This window comes from Euprymna scolopes, chromosome 15 (genome assembly GCF_053919585.1).
Source record: "Euprymna scolopes isolate OS-2025 chromosome 15, ASM5391958v1, whole genome shotgun sequence".
Classification (NCBI taxonomy): Eukaryota; Metazoa; Mollusca; class Cephalopoda; order Sepiida; family Sepiolidae; genus Euprymna; species Euprymna scolopes.
In genome coordinates, this window is record NC_136496.1 from 32,079,249 (window position 1) to 32,094,324 (window position 15,076).

The 15,076-nt window shown below is 39.0% G+C and overlaps 57 non-coding genes across 57 annotated transcripts; all 57 read left to right on the forward strand.

Moving 5' to 3' along the window:
- Positions 1–4,336: 4,336 nt before the first annotated feature.
- Positions 4,337–4,418, forward strand: Trnas-uga (transfer RNA serine (anticodon UGA)). Its single transcript has one exon. It is a non-coding gene; the product is annotated as a tRNA-Ser (tRNA).
- A 70-nt stretch (positions 4,419–4,488) lies between these two features.
- On the forward strand, positions 4,489–4,570 carry Trnas-uga (transfer RNA serine (anticodon UGA)). Its single transcript has one exon. It is a non-coding gene; the product is annotated as a tRNA-Ser (tRNA).
- A 71-nt stretch (positions 4,571–4,641) lies between these two features.
- Positions 4,642–4,723, forward strand: Trnas-uga (transfer RNA serine (anticodon UGA)). The gene has a single exon. It is a non-coding gene; the product is annotated as a tRNA-Ser (tRNA).
- Positions 4,724–4,794: 71 nt separating this feature from the next.
- On the forward strand, positions 4,795–4,876 carry Trnas-uga (transfer RNA serine (anticodon UGA)). The gene has a single exon. It is a non-coding gene; the product is annotated as a tRNA-Ser (tRNA).
- A 374-nt stretch (positions 4,877–5,250) lies between these two features.
- Trnas-uga (transfer RNA serine (anticodon UGA)) lies at positions 5,251–5,332 on the forward strand. The gene has a single exon. It is a non-coding gene; the product is annotated as a tRNA-Ser (tRNA).
- A 222-nt stretch (positions 5,333–5,554) lies between these two features.
- Trnas-uga (transfer RNA serine (anticodon UGA)) lies at positions 5,555–5,636 on the forward strand. Its single transcript has one exon. It is a non-coding gene; the product is annotated as a tRNA-Ser (tRNA).
- A 71-nt stretch (positions 5,637–5,707) lies between these two features.
- Trnay-gua (transfer RNA tyrosine (anticodon GUA)) lies at positions 5,708–5,789 on the forward strand. The gene has a single exon. It is a non-coding gene; the product is annotated as a tRNA-Tyr (tRNA).
- Positions 5,790–5,860: 71 nt separating this feature from the next.
- Trnas-uga (transfer RNA serine (anticodon UGA)) lies at positions 5,861–5,942 on the forward strand. The gene has a single exon. It is a non-coding gene; the product is annotated as a tRNA-Ser (tRNA).
- Positions 5,943–6,013: 71 nt separating this feature from the next.
- Trnaa-ugc (transfer RNA alanine (anticodon UGC)) lies at positions 6,014–6,095 on the forward strand. Its single transcript has one exon. It is a non-coding gene; the product is annotated as a tRNA-Ala (tRNA).
- Positions 6,096–6,166: 71 nt separating this feature from the next.
- On the forward strand, positions 6,167–6,248 carry Trnas-uga (transfer RNA serine (anticodon UGA)). Its single transcript has one exon. It is a non-coding gene; the product is annotated as a tRNA-Ser (tRNA).
- Positions 6,249–6,318: 70 nt separating this feature from the next.
- Trnas-uga (transfer RNA serine (anticodon UGA)) lies at positions 6,319–6,400 on the forward strand. Its single transcript has one exon. It is a non-coding gene; the product is annotated as a tRNA-Ser (tRNA).
- Positions 6,401–6,471: 71 nt separating this feature from the next.
- Positions 6,472–6,553, forward strand: Trnas-uga (transfer RNA serine (anticodon UGA)). Its single transcript has one exon. It is a non-coding gene; the product is annotated as a tRNA-Ser (tRNA).
- Positions 6,554–6,776: 223 nt separating this feature from the next.
- Positions 6,777–6,858, forward strand: Trnas-uga (transfer RNA serine (anticodon UGA)). The gene has a single exon. It is a non-coding gene; the product is annotated as a tRNA-Ser (tRNA).
- Positions 6,859–7,082: 224 nt separating this feature from the next.
- Trnas-uga (transfer RNA serine (anticodon UGA)) lies at positions 7,083–7,164 on the forward strand. Its single transcript has one exon. It is a non-coding gene; the product is annotated as a tRNA-Ser (tRNA).
- Positions 7,165–7,235: 71 nt separating this feature from the next.
- Positions 7,236–7,317, forward strand: Trnas-uga (transfer RNA serine (anticodon UGA)). The gene has a single exon. It is a non-coding gene; the product is annotated as a tRNA-Ser (tRNA).
- Positions 7,318–7,388: 71 nt separating this feature from the next.
- Positions 7,389–7,470, forward strand: Trnal-uaa (transfer RNA leucine (anticodon UAA)). The gene has a single exon. It is a non-coding gene; the product is annotated as a tRNA-Leu (tRNA).
- Positions 7,471–7,540: 70 nt separating this feature from the next.
- Positions 7,541–7,622, forward strand: Trnas-uga (transfer RNA serine (anticodon UGA)). Its single transcript has one exon. It is a non-coding gene; the product is annotated as a tRNA-Ser (tRNA).
- A 71-nt stretch (positions 7,623–7,693) lies between these two features.
- On the forward strand, positions 7,694–7,774 carry Trnas-uga (transfer RNA serine (anticodon UGA)). Its single transcript has one exon. It is a non-coding gene; the product is annotated as a tRNA-Ser (tRNA).
- A 71-nt stretch (positions 7,775–7,845) lies between these two features.
- Trnas-uga (transfer RNA serine (anticodon UGA)) lies at positions 7,846–7,927 on the forward strand. Its single transcript has one exon. It is a non-coding gene; the product is annotated as a tRNA-Ser (tRNA).
- A 71-nt stretch (positions 7,928–7,998) lies between these two features.
- On the forward strand, positions 7,999–8,080 carry Trnas-uga (transfer RNA serine (anticodon UGA)). Its single transcript has one exon. It is a non-coding gene; the product is annotated as a tRNA-Ser (tRNA).
- Positions 8,081–8,304: 224 nt separating this feature from the next.
- Positions 8,305–8,386, forward strand: Trnas-uga (transfer RNA serine (anticodon UGA)). The gene has a single exon. It is a non-coding gene; the product is annotated as a tRNA-Ser (tRNA).
- Positions 8,387–8,456: 70 nt separating this feature from the next.
- Positions 8,457–8,538, forward strand: Trnas-uga (transfer RNA serine (anticodon UGA)). The gene has a single exon. It is a non-coding gene; the product is annotated as a tRNA-Ser (tRNA).
- Positions 8,539–8,609: 71 nt separating this feature from the next.
- Positions 8,610–8,691, forward strand: Trnas-uga (transfer RNA serine (anticodon UGA)). The gene has a single exon. It is a non-coding gene; the product is annotated as a tRNA-Ser (tRNA).
- Positions 8,692–8,762: 71 nt separating this feature from the next.
- Positions 8,763–8,844, forward strand: Trnas-uga (transfer RNA serine (anticodon UGA)). Its single transcript has one exon. It is a non-coding gene; the product is annotated as a tRNA-Ser (tRNA).
- Positions 8,845–9,068: 224 nt separating this feature from the next.
- On the forward strand, positions 9,069–9,150 carry Trnas-uga (transfer RNA serine (anticodon UGA)). The gene has a single exon. It is a non-coding gene; the product is annotated as a tRNA-Ser (tRNA).
- Positions 9,151–9,221: 71 nt separating this feature from the next.
- Positions 9,222–9,303, forward strand: Trnas-uga (transfer RNA serine (anticodon UGA)). The gene has a single exon. It is a non-coding gene; the product is annotated as a tRNA-Ser (tRNA).
- A 71-nt stretch (positions 9,304–9,374) lies between these two features.
- On the forward strand, positions 9,375–9,456 carry Trnas-uga (transfer RNA serine (anticodon UGA)). Its single transcript has one exon. It is a non-coding gene; the product is annotated as a tRNA-Ser (tRNA).
- A 70-nt stretch (positions 9,457–9,526) lies between these two features.
- Trnas-uga (transfer RNA serine (anticodon UGA)) lies at positions 9,527–9,608 on the forward strand. The gene has a single exon. It is a non-coding gene; the product is annotated as a tRNA-Ser (tRNA).
- A 71-nt stretch (positions 9,609–9,679) lies between these two features.
- Trnas-uga (transfer RNA serine (anticodon UGA)) lies at positions 9,680–9,761 on the forward strand. Its single transcript has one exon. It is a non-coding gene; the product is annotated as a tRNA-Ser (tRNA).
- A 71-nt stretch (positions 9,762–9,832) lies between these two features.
- Positions 9,833–9,914, forward strand: Trnas-uga (transfer RNA serine (anticodon UGA)). The gene has a single exon. It is a non-coding gene; the product is annotated as a tRNA-Ser (tRNA).
- A 71-nt stretch (positions 9,915–9,985) lies between these two features.
- On the forward strand, positions 9,986–10,067 carry Trnas-uga (transfer RNA serine (anticodon UGA)). The gene has a single exon. It is a non-coding gene; the product is annotated as a tRNA-Ser (tRNA).
- Positions 10,068–10,292: 225 nt separating this feature from the next.
- Positions 10,293–10,374, forward strand: Trnas-uga (transfer RNA serine (anticodon UGA)). Its single transcript has one exon. It is a non-coding gene; the product is annotated as a tRNA-Ser (tRNA).
- Positions 10,375–10,598: 224 nt separating this feature from the next.
- Trnas-cga (transfer RNA serine (anticodon CGA)) lies at positions 10,599–10,680 on the forward strand. The gene has a single exon. It is a non-coding gene; the product is annotated as a tRNA-Ser (tRNA).
- Positions 10,681–10,751: 71 nt separating this feature from the next.
- Trnas-cga (transfer RNA serine (anticodon CGA)) lies at positions 10,752–10,832 on the forward strand. The gene has a single exon. It is a non-coding gene; the product is annotated as a tRNA-Ser (tRNA).
- A 71-nt stretch (positions 10,833–10,903) lies between these two features.
- Positions 10,904–10,985, forward strand: Trnas-uga (transfer RNA serine (anticodon UGA)). Its single transcript has one exon. It is a non-coding gene; the product is annotated as a tRNA-Ser (tRNA).
- Positions 10,986–11,056: 71 nt separating this feature from the next.
- On the forward strand, positions 11,057–11,138 carry Trnas-uga (transfer RNA serine (anticodon UGA)). Its single transcript has one exon. It is a non-coding gene; the product is annotated as a tRNA-Ser (tRNA).
- A 71-nt stretch (positions 11,139–11,209) lies between these two features.
- Positions 11,210–11,291, forward strand: Trnas-uga (transfer RNA serine (anticodon UGA)). Its single transcript has one exon. It is a non-coding gene; the product is annotated as a tRNA-Ser (tRNA).
- Positions 11,292–11,361: 70 nt separating this feature from the next.
- Trnas-uga (transfer RNA serine (anticodon UGA)) lies at positions 11,362–11,443 on the forward strand. Its single transcript has one exon. It is a non-coding gene; the product is annotated as a tRNA-Ser (tRNA).
- A 71-nt stretch (positions 11,444–11,514) lies between these two features.
- Positions 11,515–11,596, forward strand: Trnas-uga (transfer RNA serine (anticodon UGA)). The gene has a single exon. It is a non-coding gene; the product is annotated as a tRNA-Ser (tRNA).
- A 226-nt stretch (positions 11,597–11,822) lies between these two features.
- On the forward strand, positions 11,823–11,904 carry Trnas-uga (transfer RNA serine (anticodon UGA)). Its single transcript has one exon. It is a non-coding gene; the product is annotated as a tRNA-Ser (tRNA).
- Positions 11,905–11,975: 71 nt separating this feature from the next.
- Positions 11,976–12,057, forward strand: Trnas-uga (transfer RNA serine (anticodon UGA)). Its single transcript has one exon. It is a non-coding gene; the product is annotated as a tRNA-Ser (tRNA).
- Positions 12,058–12,128: 71 nt separating this feature from the next.
- Positions 12,129–12,210, forward strand: Trnas-uga (transfer RNA serine (anticodon UGA)). Its single transcript has one exon. It is a non-coding gene; the product is annotated as a tRNA-Ser (tRNA).
- Positions 12,211–12,280: 70 nt separating this feature from the next.
- Positions 12,281–12,362, forward strand: Trnas-uga (transfer RNA serine (anticodon UGA)). The gene has a single exon. It is a non-coding gene; the product is annotated as a tRNA-Ser (tRNA).
- Positions 12,363–12,433: 71 nt separating this feature from the next.
- On the forward strand, positions 12,434–12,515 carry Trnas-uga (transfer RNA serine (anticodon UGA)). Its single transcript has one exon. It is a non-coding gene; the product is annotated as a tRNA-Ser (tRNA).
- Positions 12,516–12,586: 71 nt separating this feature from the next.
- Trnas-uga (transfer RNA serine (anticodon UGA)) lies at positions 12,587–12,668 on the forward strand. Its single transcript has one exon. It is a non-coding gene; the product is annotated as a tRNA-Ser (tRNA).
- A 225-nt stretch (positions 12,669–12,893) lies between these two features.
- Positions 12,894–12,975, forward strand: Trnas-uga (transfer RNA serine (anticodon UGA)). Its single transcript has one exon. It is a non-coding gene; the product is annotated as a tRNA-Ser (tRNA).
- A 70-nt stretch (positions 12,976–13,045) lies between these two features.
- Positions 13,046–13,127, forward strand: Trnas-uga (transfer RNA serine (anticodon UGA)). The gene has a single exon. It is a non-coding gene; the product is annotated as a tRNA-Ser (tRNA).
- Positions 13,128–13,198: 71 nt separating this feature from the next.
- Positions 13,199–13,280, forward strand: Trnas-uga (transfer RNA serine (anticodon UGA)). The gene has a single exon. It is a non-coding gene; the product is annotated as a tRNA-Ser (tRNA).
- A 71-nt stretch (positions 13,281–13,351) lies between these two features.
- Trnas-uga (transfer RNA serine (anticodon UGA)) lies at positions 13,352–13,433 on the forward strand. The gene has a single exon. It is a non-coding gene; the product is annotated as a tRNA-Ser (tRNA).
- A 71-nt stretch (positions 13,434–13,504) lies between these two features.
- On the forward strand, positions 13,505–13,586 carry Trnas-uga (transfer RNA serine (anticodon UGA)). The gene has a single exon. It is a non-coding gene; the product is annotated as a tRNA-Ser (tRNA).
- A 224-nt stretch (positions 13,587–13,810) lies between these two features.
- On the forward strand, positions 13,811–13,892 carry Trnas-uga (transfer RNA serine (anticodon UGA)). Its single transcript has one exon. It is a non-coding gene; the product is annotated as a tRNA-Ser (tRNA).
- A 71-nt stretch (positions 13,893–13,963) lies between these two features.
- Positions 13,964–14,045, forward strand: Trnas-uga (transfer RNA serine (anticodon UGA)). The gene has a single exon. It is a non-coding gene; the product is annotated as a tRNA-Ser (tRNA).
- A 71-nt stretch (positions 14,046–14,116) lies between these two features.
- Positions 14,117–14,198, forward strand: Trnas-uga (transfer RNA serine (anticodon UGA)). The gene has a single exon. It is a non-coding gene; the product is annotated as a tRNA-Ser (tRNA).
- Positions 14,199–14,269: 71 nt separating this feature from the next.
- Trnas-uga (transfer RNA serine (anticodon UGA)) lies at positions 14,270–14,351 on the forward strand. Its single transcript has one exon. It is a non-coding gene; the product is annotated as a tRNA-Ser (tRNA).
- A 71-nt stretch (positions 14,352–14,422) lies between these two features.
- Trnas-uga (transfer RNA serine (anticodon UGA)) lies at positions 14,423–14,504 on the forward strand. Its single transcript has one exon. It is a non-coding gene; the product is annotated as a tRNA-Ser (tRNA).
- A 224-nt stretch (positions 14,505–14,728) lies between these two features.
- Positions 14,729–14,810, forward strand: Trnas-uga (transfer RNA serine (anticodon UGA)). Its single transcript has one exon. It is a non-coding gene; the product is annotated as a tRNA-Ser (tRNA).
- Positions 14,811–14,881: 71 nt separating this feature from the next.
- On the forward strand, positions 14,882–14,963 carry Trnas-uga (transfer RNA serine (anticodon UGA)). Its single transcript has one exon. It is a non-coding gene; the product is annotated as a tRNA-Ser (tRNA).
- The last annotated feature ends 113 nt before the right edge of the window (positions 14,964–15,076 follow it).

The window sequence follows — 15,076 nt, forward strand, 5'->3', positions numbered from 1 at the left end:
CGTGCAATTAAATTTTTACTACGTACAAGAAATTATTTTCCATTTTAACACGTGCAATTAAATTTTTACTACGTACAAGAAATTATTTTCCATTTGAACACGTGCAATTAAATTTTTACTACGGACAAGAAATTATTTTCCATTTTGACACGTGCAATTAAATTTTTACTACGTACACGAAATTATTTTCCGTTTGAACACGTGCAATTAAAAAGAAAATTACTTACAGGGGAAATACTGTAAAGTAAGAGATATTGAAAGTTATAATTTATTTTCAAAATTTGGACTTTAAGAAAACTGAAACGATATTTTTCTTTTCAAATATTTATTTACCTTTATAAATATTTATTTGTTTTGCACAGAAATCTTTAAATGAGTTTTTAAAATGTATTTTAATGGTGAATTACCTTTTATTTTAACTGAATGAATTTTTAACACTTCAGTGCATTATTCCTTGTATGATGTGCATAAAATTTAAAAAATGTTTTTCGTTCCAAAAGAAAAGAATTTCTCACACGTTTCTAACGCATCAACTAAATGTATTTATGATGAATGCTTATTAAGATCTAAATCGCCTTCTATACAGATCTATAAACCTCCTTTCATAATAATCGATTTATATTGCATATTTCATTAAATAAAATAGACATTTTTTGCCTATTAATTCTAGTTCCAATCCTTTCCAACTTCTAAATAACAGTCTTCATTTCTGGCAGGGACTTGCTGATGTAATCACCATATTTATCATAAGTCCGAGTACTTTCCAATCTTTCGGGATTCATCGTCAGGGAAAAATAAATGTAACTAGTTTTGAACACTTTATAAAGTTTTTTTTTCTATTGGTTGATTATTTAATTTATCTTTTTTTTCCATTGATTAAAATTAATAGCATTCTGAAATGTTTGCAAAGCTATTAAAACAAATAACTCTACAAACACTTCGGAATGATATTACTATTGCTAAAGTTTATTTTATTAATATTTTTTTTTTTTTTAGATTTTATTAGTAATTCTTCTAGTATTTCAAGTTTCACTTCAAAACCAGTTAAATCAATTGAATCCTGATGGATTGGAAAGTACTAAAACTTATGATAAATATGCTGATTTCATCTGTGGAAAAAAATAAGGTAAGAACCAATGCCAAAAAGAGGGTGGGGGTCCGAGAAAGTCGGTTCTACCTTAAGGCGTTTTCGACTCGGCCATTTTACCTTCTTACTGGAAGGCGCTGGCCCTTGGACATATATTGAACAGGCCTTGGGCCAGGTGGGGTTGGTGATTGGTGCACGCCACTTCATCGATAGAGTTCTTAGGAGTGCCGTTGTTATCCGTGTTCTGCAGTGTTCTCTGTATTCCCAGTAGTTCCTTATATTGCATCTATTGATGTTACGTGACGCAGTAGGTTGCTAACAGTAGCTCGGTGAGCACTTTATCTGTTACAAGTTGGTTGCCGACGTACATGCACCATTCCAAGTCTGGGCGTGATAATGAGGTATGCAGTGGACGGGGACAGGATGCGGATGTTATCGGTTCCTTTCGGAGCTTGTCCAACAACTCACCACATAGTCAATGCGTCGTATTTTTTCATCTAGCTGTTAACTAACTCTTCAGTTGAGGTCACGAAATAACTATCATTTCACAACCTTTATACTGGCCCAATCTCGAACCATCCAAAGTACTCAGACTTATGATAAATATGGTGATTACATCAGCCAGTTTCTGCCAGTAGTAAAGACTGTTATTCGGAAGTTAGAAAGGATCGAAAATAGAATTATTAGACAAAAAAAAAACGTCTATTTTATTTAATGAAATGTACCATAGAAAAAAATGATGCTTCAATATACATAAAATCCTTTAAACTATAGCTTTATTTCCTAATATGCCGACTTGCAATGGAAAATATCGGCATGAGGGGGAGGGGCTGACCTTAGCAAGACAAAAAAAGGAAATAATTTCACCCAACAACGGCAACTGGCGGAGAAAAGAAAAAAAAGAAGAGAAATACCTTACCTTAATTTTCTTGCAACTGATTGCCGATGTTGCGACATCGTATAGTAAATTCCTGTACCAAGGGCAAGTAATTATCACAGACAAAATAATCATAGACTCGAAAGGATCTTGATAAGGAAAAAAAAAAAAACAAAAAAACCCCCAAAAACTGGTACTAGTTCACTTATTGATCCGTGCTGAAATAATAACGTTATTATTTAAAAAGCCGTTCTTAACATGGGGAGGTTTTTTTTTATAACTATTCTAAATTTTAACCTTACAAGTGAATAATAAAAAAAAACCCATATAAAACTTTAATTAAACTTGGAAATACGATTTTAAAAAATAGCGCGGATCAGTAAGTGCACTAGCACCAACAAACTAATGCCTTCAGCAAAGAAGAGAGCGAAGCTGCGAAAGGATAGAAGAAGATGGGGGTGGGAGGGAAATAAGGGAAGGACCAATGCCAAGAAGGGAGTGGAGATCCGAGAAGGTCGGTTCTACCCTGAGACGTCTTTGACTCTGCCCAGCAAATATATCAAAACCATTTTTTTAGTAAGGAGGAAGCTATAAGGTGTGTTAAACTTATGAAAATTTTTTGTCGCAATTAGTAACATATTCAAGAATTATGAAAAATAATAATATGTGATTTAATGCATTAGTGTGTTTGCAATGAAATAATACGACCAGACATTATATCAAAGTTATTATTTTAGTAGGGGGCGATGACGTCGGTTTAAATGATTAAAAATTATTGTCGAAATAAATAGCTTATCCAAGAATTATGAAAAATGACGAAATGTGAGTTGATTAGTGTGTCGTAATGAAAAAATCAGCCCAGATAATATATCACAGTTATTATTTTGGTAAGGGGTGAAGCTATAAGGTGTGTTTAACTTATGAAAATTATTGTCAAAATTAGTAGCATATCCAAGAATTATGAAAAATGAAGAAATGTTAATTAATTGATTAGTGTGCTGTAATGAAATAATCAGCCTAGACAATGAATCAAAGTTATTATTTAGTTAAGGGGGGGTACGAAAATGTGGGTTAAATTATGAACATGATTGTCGAAATAACAAACATATCCAACAATTATGAAAAATGATGAAATATGATTTCATGCATTAGTGTTTTTGTAATGAAATCATCAGCCCAGACAATATATCAAAGTTATTTTATTAAGGAGGGGGCGATAATGTGGGTACAAATTATGATAAATGATTGTCGATATTAGTAACATACGCAAGAATTATGAAAAATTATGAAATGGAGGTTAATTGATTGGTGTGTTTGTAATTAAATAAGCAGTCCAGTAAATGTATCAAAGTTATTATTTAGTAAGTTTGGGTGATAATGTTGCTTAAAAATATTCCAAAAATATTATCGAAATTAGTAACATATCCAAAAATAATAAAAAATGATGAAATTTGAGTTAATTGATGTGTGTGCTTGTAATGAAATAATCAGCCTAGACAATGTATCAAAGGTATTATTTTAGTAAGGTGTGAACTATGGTAAGTTAAAATGAGGAAAAATTATTGACGTAATTAGTACCATATCCAAGACTTATGCAAAATGATGAAATGTGAGTTAATAGACAGTTGTGTTTTTTTAATGAAATAATCAGCCCATACAATATATCAAATTTTATATTTAAGTAAGAGGGGGGGCGATAATGTGGTTTAAAAATGGAAAATAATTATCGAACATAGTAACATATTCAATAATGATTAAAAATGATTAAATGTGAGATAATTGACCGCTATGTTTGTAATGAAATAATCATCCCAGGAAATGTAGCAATGGCATTATTTTAGTAAGGGGAAATACACTTTTAATAAAAGGGCTAGAATAATATGATTATGCCTTCACTCATGCTTAACAGACCGCCCACAGAATGCCCAGCAACAATGTATTATATATTAAATATGCCGATGTGGAATTTCCACAGGTCCCGCTAGTACAATTAACATTTAGAAACGTATTCCTAATATAGAACGAAAGTGTTTTGTTACTATTGTGCACTTTAACTCGTAATTTTATAAACAGAATATACCGTAAACCTCAAATTAAACTTAAAAATACAATTAAAAATAGCAGGTACATTTTTGCATCAGCAACAATTTTTCTGTTGGTAGCGGATGACTTTTTGTACACATTATATCACGTAATATTTTGTCCAATTCACAGGAGAATCTGCGATGGCTCAGTGGTTAAGGCGTTGGACTTGAATTCTAATGGGCAATGTCCGCACAGTTTCGAATCCTGTTCGTAGCGGATGATTTCTTATAAACTTTGTAGAAGGTAATAAAAGAATCACGTAATATTTTCTTTGCCTTCGACAATAGGCTGCGATGGCCGAGTGGTTAAGGCGTTGGACTTGAAATCCAATGGGCAATGCCCGCACAGATTCGACTCCTGTTCGTAGCGGATGATTTTTTATACACTTTTTGAAGGTAATAAAAGCATCACGTATTATTTTCTGTATCTTGGACGAGAAGCTGCGATGGCCGAGTGGTTAAGGCGTTGGACTTGAAATCCAATGGGCAATGCCCGCACAGGTTGGAATCCTGTTCGTAGCGGATGATTTTTTATACACTTTGCATAACGTAATAAAAGAATCACGTAATATTTTCCTTGTCTTCGACAAGAAGCTGCGATGGCCGAGTTGTTAAGGCGTTGGACTTGAAATCCAATGGGCAATGTCAGCACAGGTTGGAATCCTGTTCGTAGCGGATGATTTTTTATACACTTTGTAGAAGGTAATAAAAGAATAACGTATTATTTTCTGTATCTTTGACAAGAAGCTGCGATGGCCGAGTGGTTAAGGCGTTGGACTTGAAATCCAATTGGCAATACCCGCACAGGTTCGAATCCTGTTCGTAGCGGATTATTTTTTATACACTTTTTGAAGGTAATAAAAGAATAACCTATTATTTTCTGTATCTTGGACGAAAAGCTGCAATGGCCGAGTGGTTAAGGCGTTGGACTTGATATCCAATGGGTAATACCCGCTAAGGTTCGAAACCTGTTCGTAGCGGATGATTTTTTATAAACTTTGTAGAAGATAATAAAAGAATCATGTAATATTTTCTTCGCCTTCGACAAGAAGCTGACATGGCCGAGTGGTTAAGGCGTTGGACTTGAAATCCAATGGGAATTGCCCGAACAGGTTCGACTCCTGTTCGTAGCGGATGATTTTTATACACTTTTTTAAGGTAATAAAAGAATAACGTATAATTTTCTGTATCTTTGACGAGAAGCTGCGATGGCCGAGTGGTTGAGGCGTTGGACTTGAAATCCAATGGGCAATACCCGCAGAGGTTCGAATCCTGTTCGTAGCGGATGAATTTTATACATTTTGTAGAAGGTAATAAAAGAATCACGTAATAATTTCTTTGTCATCGACAAGAATCTGCGGTGGCCGAGTGGTTAAGGCGTTCAACTTGAAATCCAATGGGCAATGTCCGCACAGGTTCGAATCCTGTTCGTAGCGGATGATTCTTTATACACTTTTTGAAGGTAATAAAAGAATAACGTATTATTTTCTGTATCTTTGACGAGAAGCAGCGATGGCCGAGTGGTTAAGGCGTTGGACTTGAAATCCAATGGGCAATGCCCGGACAGGTTCGAATCCTATTCGTAGCGGATGATTTTTTATAAACTTTGTAAAAGGTAATAAAAGAATCACGTAATATTTTTTTTGTCTTCGACGAGCAGCTGCGCTGGCCGAGTGGTTAAGGCGTTGGACTGTAAATCCAATGGGCAATGCCCGCACAGGTTCGAATCCTGTTCGTACCGGATGATTTTTTATACACTTTGTAAAAGGTAATAAAAGAGTCACGTAATATTTTTTTTGTCTTCGACAAGAAGCTGCGATGGCCGAGTGGTTAAGGCGTTGGACTTGAAATCAAATGGGCAATGCCCGCACAGGTTCGAATCCTGTTCGTAGCGCATGATTTTTTATACATTTTGTAGAAGGTAATAAAAGAATCACGTAATATTTTCTTTGTATTCGGCAAGGAGCTGCGATGGCCGAGTGGTTAAGGCGTTGGACTTGCAATCCAATGGGTAATGCCCACACAGGTTGGAATCCTGTTCGTAGCGGATGATTTTTTATACAATTTGTAGAAGGTAATAAAAGAATCACGTATTATTTTATGTTTCTTTGACGAGAAGCTGCGATGGCCGAGTGGTTAAGGCGTTGGACTTGAAATCCAATGGGCAATGCCCGGACAGGTTCGACTCCTGTTCGTAGCGGATGATTTTTATACACTTTGTAGAAGGTAATAAAAGAATCACGTAATATTTTCTTTGTCTTCGACAAGTAGCTGCGATGGCCGAGTGGTTAAGGCGTTGGACTTGAAATCCAATGGGCAATGTCCGCACAGGTTCGAATCCTGTTCGTAGCGGATGATTTCTTAAACACTTTGCAGAAGGTAATAAAAGAATCACGTAATATTTTCTTTGTCTTCGACAAGTAGCTGCGATGGCCGAGTGGTTAAGGCGTTTGACTTGAAATCCAATGGGCAATACCCGCACAGGTTCGACTCCTGTTCGTAGCGCATGATATTTTATACACTTTGTAGAAGGTAATAAAAGAATCACGTAATATTTTCTTTGTCTAGGACGAGAAGCTGCGATTGCCGAGTGGTTAAGGCGTTGGACTTGAAATCCAATGGGCAATGCCCACGTAGGTGCGAATCCTGTTACTAGCGGATGATTTTTTATACACTTTTTGAAGGTAATAAAAGAATCACGTATTATTTTATGTGTTTTTGACGAGAAGCTGCGATGGCCGAGTGGTTAAGGCGTTGGACTTGAAATCCAATGGGCAATGCCCACACAGGTTCGACTCCTGTTCGTAGCGGATGATTTCTTATACACTTTGTAGTAGGTAATAAAAGAATCACGTAATATTTCCTTTGTCTTCGACAAGAAGCTGCTATGGCCGAGTGGTTAAGGCGTTGGACTTGAAATACAATGGGCAATAGCCGCACAGTTTCGACTCCTGTTACTAGCGGATGATTTCTTATACACTTTGTAGAAGGTAATAAAAGAATCACGTAATATTTTCTTTGTCTTCGACAAGAAGCTGCGATGGCCGAGTGGTTAAGGCGTTGGACTTGAAATCCAATGGGCAATGCCGGCACAGGTTCGAATCCTGTTCGTAGTGGGTGATTGTTTATACACTTTGTAGAAGGTAATAAAAGAATCACGTAATATTTTCTTTGTCTTCGACAAGAAGCTGCGATGGCCGAGTGGTTAAGGCGTTAGACTTGAAATCCAATGGGCAATGCCCGCACAGGTTTGACTCCTGTTCGTAGCGCATGATATTTTATACACTTTGTAGAAGGTAATAAAAGAATCACGTAATATTTTCTTTGTCTTCGACAAGAAGCTGCGATGGCCGAGTGGTTAAGGCGTTGGACTTAAAATCCAATGGGCAGTGCCCGACCAGGTTCGGATCTTGTTCGTAGCGTGTGATTTTTTATACACTTTTAGAAGGTAATAAAAGAATCACGTAATATTTTCTTTGTCTTCGACGAGAAACTGCGATGGCCGAGTGGTTAAGGCGTTGGACTTGAGATCCAATGGGCAATGCCCGCACAGGTTCGAATCCTGTTCGTAGCGGATGATTTTTTATACACTTTGTAGAAGGTAATAAAAGAATCACGTAATATTTTCTGTGTCTTCGACGAGAAGCTGCGATGGCCGAGTGGTTAAGGCGTTGGGCTTGAAATCCAATGGGCATACCCGCACAGTTTCGAATCCTGTTCGTAGCGGATGATTTTTTATACACTTTGTAGAAGGTAATAAAAGAATCACGTAATATTTTCTTTGTCTTAGACGAGAAGCTGCGATGGCCGAGTGGTTAAGGCGTTGGACTTGAAATCCAATGGGTAATGGCCGCACAGGTTCGAATCCTGTTCGTAGAGGATGATTTTTTATACACTTTGTAGAAGATAATAAAAGAATCACGTAATATTTTCTTTGTCTTCGACGAGAAGCTGCGATGGCCGAGTGGTTAAGGCGTTGGACTTGAAATCCAATGGGCAATGCCCGCACAGGTTCGAATCCTGTTCGTAGCGGATGATTTTTTATACACTTTGTAGAAGGTAATAAAAGAATCACGTAATATTTTCTTTGTCTTCGACGAAATGCTGCGATGGCCGAGTGGTTAAGGCGTTGGACTTAAAATCCAATGGGCAGTGCCCGACCAGGTTCGGATCTTGTTCGGAGCGTGTGATTTTTTATACACTTTGTAGAAGGTAATAAAAGAATCACGTAATATTTTCTTTGTCTTCGACGAAAAGCTGCGATGGCCGAGTGGTTAAGGCGTTGGACTTGAAATCCAATGGGCAATGCCCGCGCAGGTCCGAATCCTGTTCGGAGCGGATGATTTTTATACACTTTGTAGAAGGTAATAAAAGAATCACGTAATATTTTCTTTGTCTTAGACGAGAAGCTGCGATGGCCGAGTGGTTAAGGCGTTGGACTTGAAATCCAATGGGTAATGGCCGCACAGGTTCGAATCCTGTTCGTAGCGGATGATTTTTTATACACTTTGTAGAAGATAATAAAAGAATCACGTAATATTTTCTTTGTCTTCGACGAGAAGCTGCGATGGCCGAGTGGTTAAGGCGTTGGACTTGAAATCCTATGGGCCATGCTCGCACAGGTTCGAATCCTGTTCGTAGCGGATGATTTTTTATACACTTTGTAGAAGGTAATAAAAGAATCACGTAATATTTTCTTTGTCTTCGACGAAAAGCTGCGATGGCCGAGTGGTTAAGGCGTTGGACTTGAAATCCAATGGGCAATGCCCGCACAGGTGCGAATCCTGTTCGTAGCGGATGATTTTTTATACACTTTGTAGAAGGTAATAAAAGAATCACGTAATATTTTCTTTGTCTTCGACAAGGAGCTGCGATGGCCGAGTGGTTAAGGCGTTGGACTTAAAATCCAATGGGCAGTGCCCGACCAGGTTCTGATCTTGTTCGTAGCGTATGATTTTTTATACACTTTGTAGAAGGTAATAAAAGAATCACGTAATATTTACTTTGTCTTCGACGAAAAGCTGCGATGGCCGAGTGGTTAAGGCGTTGGACTTGAAATCCAATGGGCAATGCCCGCACAGGTCCGAATCCTGTTCGTAGCGGATGATTTTTTATACACTTTGTAGAAGGTAATAAAAGAATCACGTAATATTTTCTTTGTCTTCGACAAGGAGCTGCGATGGCCGAGTGGTTAAGGCGTTGGACTTGAAATCCAAAAGGCAATGCCCGCACAGGTTGGAATCCTGTTCGTAGCGGATGATTTTTTATACACTTTGTAGAAGATAATAAAAGAATCACGTAATATTTTCTTTGTCTTCGACAAGAAACTGCGATGGCCGAGTGGTTAAGGCGTTGGACTTGAAATCCAATGGGCAATGCCCACACAGGTTGGAATCCTGTTCGTAGCGGATGATTTTTTATACACTTTTTGAAGGTAATCAAAGAATAACTTATTATTTTCTGTATCTTTAACGAGAAGCTGCGATGGCCGAGTGGTTAAGGCGTTGGACTTGAAATCCAATGGGCAATACCCGCATAGGTTCGAATCCTGTTCGTAGCGGATGATTTTTTATACACTTTGTAGAAGGTAATACAAGATTCACGTAATAATTTCTTTGTCTTCGACAAGAAGCTTCGATGGCCTAGTGGTTAAGGCGTTGGACTTGAAATCAAAGGGGCAATGCCCGCACAGGTTCGAATCCTGTTCGTAGCGGATGATTTTTTATACACTTTGTAGAAGGTAATAAAAGAATCACGTAATATTTTCTTTGCCTTCGACAAGAAGCTGCGATGGCCGAGTGGTTAAAGCGTTTGACTTGAAATCCAAAGGGCAATGCCCGCACAGGTTCGAATCCTGTTCGTAGCGGATGATTTTTTATACACTTTGTAGAAGATTATAAAAGAATCTCGTAATATTTTCTTTGTCTTCGAGGAGAAGCTGCGATTGCCGAGTGGTTAAGGCGTTGGACTTGAAATCCACTGGGCAATGCCCGGACAGGTTCGAATCTTGTTCGTAGCGGATGATATTTTTATACACTTTGTAGAAGGTAATAAAAGAATCACGTAATATTTTCTTTGTCTTCGACAAGAAGCTGCGATGGCCGAGTGGTTAAGGCGTTGGACTTGAAATCCGAAAGGCAATGCAACAACACGTTCGATTCCTGTTCGTAGTGGATGATTTTTTATACACTTTGTAGAAGGTAATAAAAGAATCACGTAATATTTTCTTTGTCTTCGACAAGGAGCTGCGATGGCCGAGTGGTTAAGGCGTTGAACTTGAAATCCAAAAGGCAATGCCCGCACAGGTTGGAATCCTGTTCGTAGCGGATGATTTTTTATACACTTTGTAGAAGATAATAAAAGAATCACGTAATATTTTAAACGTATTTGACGAGAAGCTTCAATGGCCGAGTGGTTAAGGCGTTGGACTTGAAATCCAATAGGCAATTCCCGCACAGGTTCGCATCCTGGTCGTAGCGGATGATTTTTATATACACTTTTTGAAGGTAATAAAAGAATAACGTATTATTTTCTGTGCAATTGACGGGAAGCTGCGATGGCCGAGTGGTTAAGGCGTTGGACTCGAAATCCAATGGGCAATGCCCGCAAAGGTTCGAATCCTGTTCGGAGCGGAGGATTTTTTATACACTTTTCGGAAGGTAATAAAGGAATAACGTATTATTTTCTTCGTCATTGACGAGACGCTTCGATGGCCGAGTTGAAAAGGCGTTGGACTCGACATCCAATGGGCAATGCCGTACAGGTTCGAATCCTGTTCGTAGCGGATGATTTTTTATACACTTTATCGAATGTAATAAAAGAACAACGTATTTTTTTCTGTGTCATTGACGGGAAGCTGCGATGGCCGAGTGGTTAAGGTATTGGACTTGAAATCCAATGGGCAATGCCCGCACAGGTTCGAATACTGTTCGTAGCGGATGATTTTTTATACACTTTGTAGAAGGTAAAAAAAGACTCACGTAATATTTTCGTTGCCTTCGACGAGAAGCTGCGATGGCCGAGTGGTTAAGGCGTTGGACTTGAAATCCAATGGGCAATGCCCGCACAGGTTCGAATCCTGTTCGTAGCGCATGATTTTTTATACACTTTATAGAAGGTAATAAAAGAGTCACGTAATATTTTCTTTGTCTTCGACAAGAAGCTGCGATGGCCGAGTGGTTAAGGCGTTGGACTTGAAATCCAATGGGCAATGCCCACACAGGTTCGAATCCTGTTCGTAGCGGATGATTTTTTATACACTTTTTGAAGGTAATCAAAGAATAACTTATTATTTTCTGTATCTTTAACGAGAAGCTGCGATGGCCGAGTGGTTAAGGCGTTGGACTTGAAATCCAATGGGCAATACCCGCACAGGTTCGAATCCTGTTCGTAGCGGATGATTTTTTATACACTTTGTAGAAGGTAATAAAAGAATCACGTAATATTTTCTTTGTCTTCGACAAGAAGCTGCGATGGCCGAGTGGTTAAAGCGTTTGACTTGAAATCCAAAGGGCAATGCCCGCACAGGTTCGAATCCTGTTCGTAGCGGATGATTTTTTATACACTTTGTAGAAGGTAATAAAAGAATCACGTAATATTTTACTTTGCCTTCGACAAGAAGCTGCGATTGCCGAGTGGTTAAGGCGTTGGACTTGAAATCCACTGGGCAATCCCCGGACAGGTTCGAATCTTGTTCGTAGCGGATGATATTTTTATACACTTTCTAGAAGGTAATAAAAGAATCACGTAATATTTTCTTTGTCTTCGACCAGAAGCTGCGATGGCCAAGTGGTTAAGGCGTTGGACTTGAAATCCAATAGGCAATGCAACAACAGGTTCGAATCCTGTTCGTAGTGGATGATTTTTTATACACTTTGTAGAAGGTAATAAAAGAATCACGTAATATTTTCTTTGTCTTCGACAAGGAGCTGCGATGGCCGAGTGGTTAAGGCGTTGAACTTGAAATCCAAAAGGCAATGCCCGCACAGGTTGGAATCCTGTTCGTAGCGTATGATTTTTTATACACTTTGTAGAAGATAATAAAAGAATCACGTAATATTTTCTTTGTCTTCGACAAGAAGCTGCGATGGCCGAGTGGTTAAGGCGTTGGACTTGAAATCCAATGGGCAATGCCCACACAGGTTCGAATCCTGTTCGTAGCGGATGATTTTTTATACACTTTTTGAAGGTAATCAAAGAATAACTTATTATTTTCTGTATCTTTAACGAGAAGCTGCGATGGCCGAGTGGTTAAGGCGTTGGACTTGAAATCCAATGGGCAATACCCGCACAGGTTCGAATCCTGTTCGTAGCGGATTATTTCTTATACACTTTGTAGAAGGTAATACAAGATTCACGTAATAATTTCTTTGCCTTCGACAAGAAGCTTCGATGGCCGAGTGGTTAAGGCGTTGGACTTGAAATCAAAGGGGCAATGCCCGCACAGGTTCGAATCCTGTTCGTAGCGGATGATTTTTTATACACTTTGTAGAAGGTAATAAAAGAATCACGTAATATTTTCTTTGTCTTCGACAAGAAGCTGCGATGGCCGAGTGGTTAAGGCGTTGGACTTGAAATCCACTGGGCAATCCTCGGACAGGTTCGAATCTTGTTCGTAGCGGATGATATTTTTATACACTTTGTAGAAGGTAATAAAAGAATCACGTAATATTTTCTTTGTCTTCGACAAGAAGCTGCGATGGCCGAGTGGTTAAGGCGTTGGACTTGAAATCCGGAAGGCAATGCAACAACAGGGTCGAATCCTGTTCGTGGTGGATGATTTTTTATACACTTTATAGAAGGTAATAAAAGAATCACGTAATATTTTCTTTGTCTTCGACAAGAAGCTGCGATGGCCGAGTGGTTAAGGCGTTGGACTTGAAATCCAATGGGCAATGCCCACACAGGTTCGAATCCTGTTCGTAGCGGATGATTTTTTATACACTTTTTGAAGTTAATCAAAGAATAACTTATTATTTTCTGTTTCTTTTACGAGAAGCTGCGATGGCCGAGTAGTTAAGGCGTTGGGCTTGAAATCCAATGGGCAATGCCCGCACAGGGTCGAATCCTGTTCGTAGCCGATGATTTTTTATACACTTTGTAGGAGGTAATACAAGAATCACGTAATAATTTCTTTGTCATCGAAAATAAGCTGCGATGGCCGAGTGGTTAAGGCGTTGGACTTGAAATCCAATGGACAATGCCCGCACAGGTTCGAATCCTGTTCGTAGCGGACGATTTTTTATACACTTTGTAGAAGGTAATAAAAGAATCACGTAATATTTTCTTTGTCTTCGACAAGAAGCTGCGATGGCCGAGTGGTTAAGGCGTTGGACTTGAAATCAAATGGGCAATGCCCCCGCAGGTTCGAATCCTGTTCGTAGCGGATGATTTTTTATACACTTTGTAGAAGGTAATAAAAGAATCACGTAATATTTTCTTTGTCTTCGACAAGAAGCTGACATGGCCGAGTGGTTAAGGCGTTGGACTTGAAATCCAATGGGCAATGCCCGGACAGGTTCGAATCCTGTTCGTAGCGGATGATTTTTTATACACTTTGTAGAAGGTAATAAAAGAATCACGTAATATTGTCTTTGTCTTCGACAAGAAGCTGCGATGGCCAAGTGGTTAAAGCGATGGACTGGAAATCCAAAGCGCAATGCAACAACAGGTCCGAATCCTGTTCGTAGCGGATGATTTTTTATACACTTTGTAGAAGATAATAAAAGAATCACGTAATATTGTCTTTGTCTTCGACGAGAAGCTGCGATGGCCGAGTGGTTAAGGCGTTGGACTTGAAATCCAATAGGCAATGCCCGGACAGGTTCGGATCCTGTTTTTAGCGGACGATGTTTTATACACTTTGTAGAAGGTAATAAAAGAATAACGTATTATTTTCTGTATCTTTGACGAGAAGCTGCGATGGCCGAGTGGTTCAGGCGTTGGACTTGAAATCCAATGGGCAATGCTCGCACAGGTTCGAATCCTGTTCGTAGCGGATGATTTTTTATACACTTTGTAGAAGGTAATAAAAGAATCACGTAATATTTTCTTTGTCTTTGACAAGAGGCTGCGATGGCCGAGTTGTTAAGGCGTTGGACTTGAAATCCAATGGGCAATGCCCGCACAGGTTCGAATCCTGTTCGTAGCGGATGATTTTTTATACACTTTGTAGAAGATAATAAAAGAATCACGTAATATTTTCTTTGCCTTCAACAAGAAGCTGCGATGGCCGAGTGGTTAAGGCTTTGGACTTGAAATCCAATGGGCAATGCCCGGACAGGTTCAGATCCTGTTTTTAGCGGACGATGTTTTATACACTTTGTAGAAGGTAATCAAAGAATAACTTATTATTTTCTGTATATTTGACGAGAAGCTGTGATGCCCGAGTGGTTAAGGCGTTGGAGTTGAAATCCAATGGGCAATGCCCGCACAGGTTCGAATCCTGTTCGTAGCGGATGATTTTTTATACACTTTGTAGAAGGTAATAAAAGAATCACGTAATATTTTCTTTGCCTTCGACAAGAAGCTGCGATGGCCGAGTGGTTAAGGCGTTGGACTTCAAATCCAATGGGCAATGCCCGCACAGGTTCGAATCCTGTTCGTAGCGGATGATTTTTTATACACTTTGTAGAAGGTAATAAAAGAATCACGTAATATTTTCCTTGTCTTCGACAAGAAGCTGCGATGGCCGAGTGGTTAAGGCGTTGGACTTGAGATCCAATGGGCAATGCCCGCACAGGTTCGAATCCTGTTCGTAGCGGATGATTTTTTATACACTTTGTAGTAGGTAATAAAAGAATCACGTAATATTTTCTTTGTCTTCGACAGGAGGCTGCGATGGCCGAGTGGTTAAGGCGTTGGACTTGAAATCCAATGGGCAATACCCGCACAGGTTGGAATCCTGTTCGTAGCGGATGATTTTTTATACACTTTGTAGAAGATAATAAAAGAATCACGTATTATTGTCTTTGTCTCGACAAGAAGCTGCGATGGACGAGTGGTTAAGGCGTTGGACTTGAAAATCAA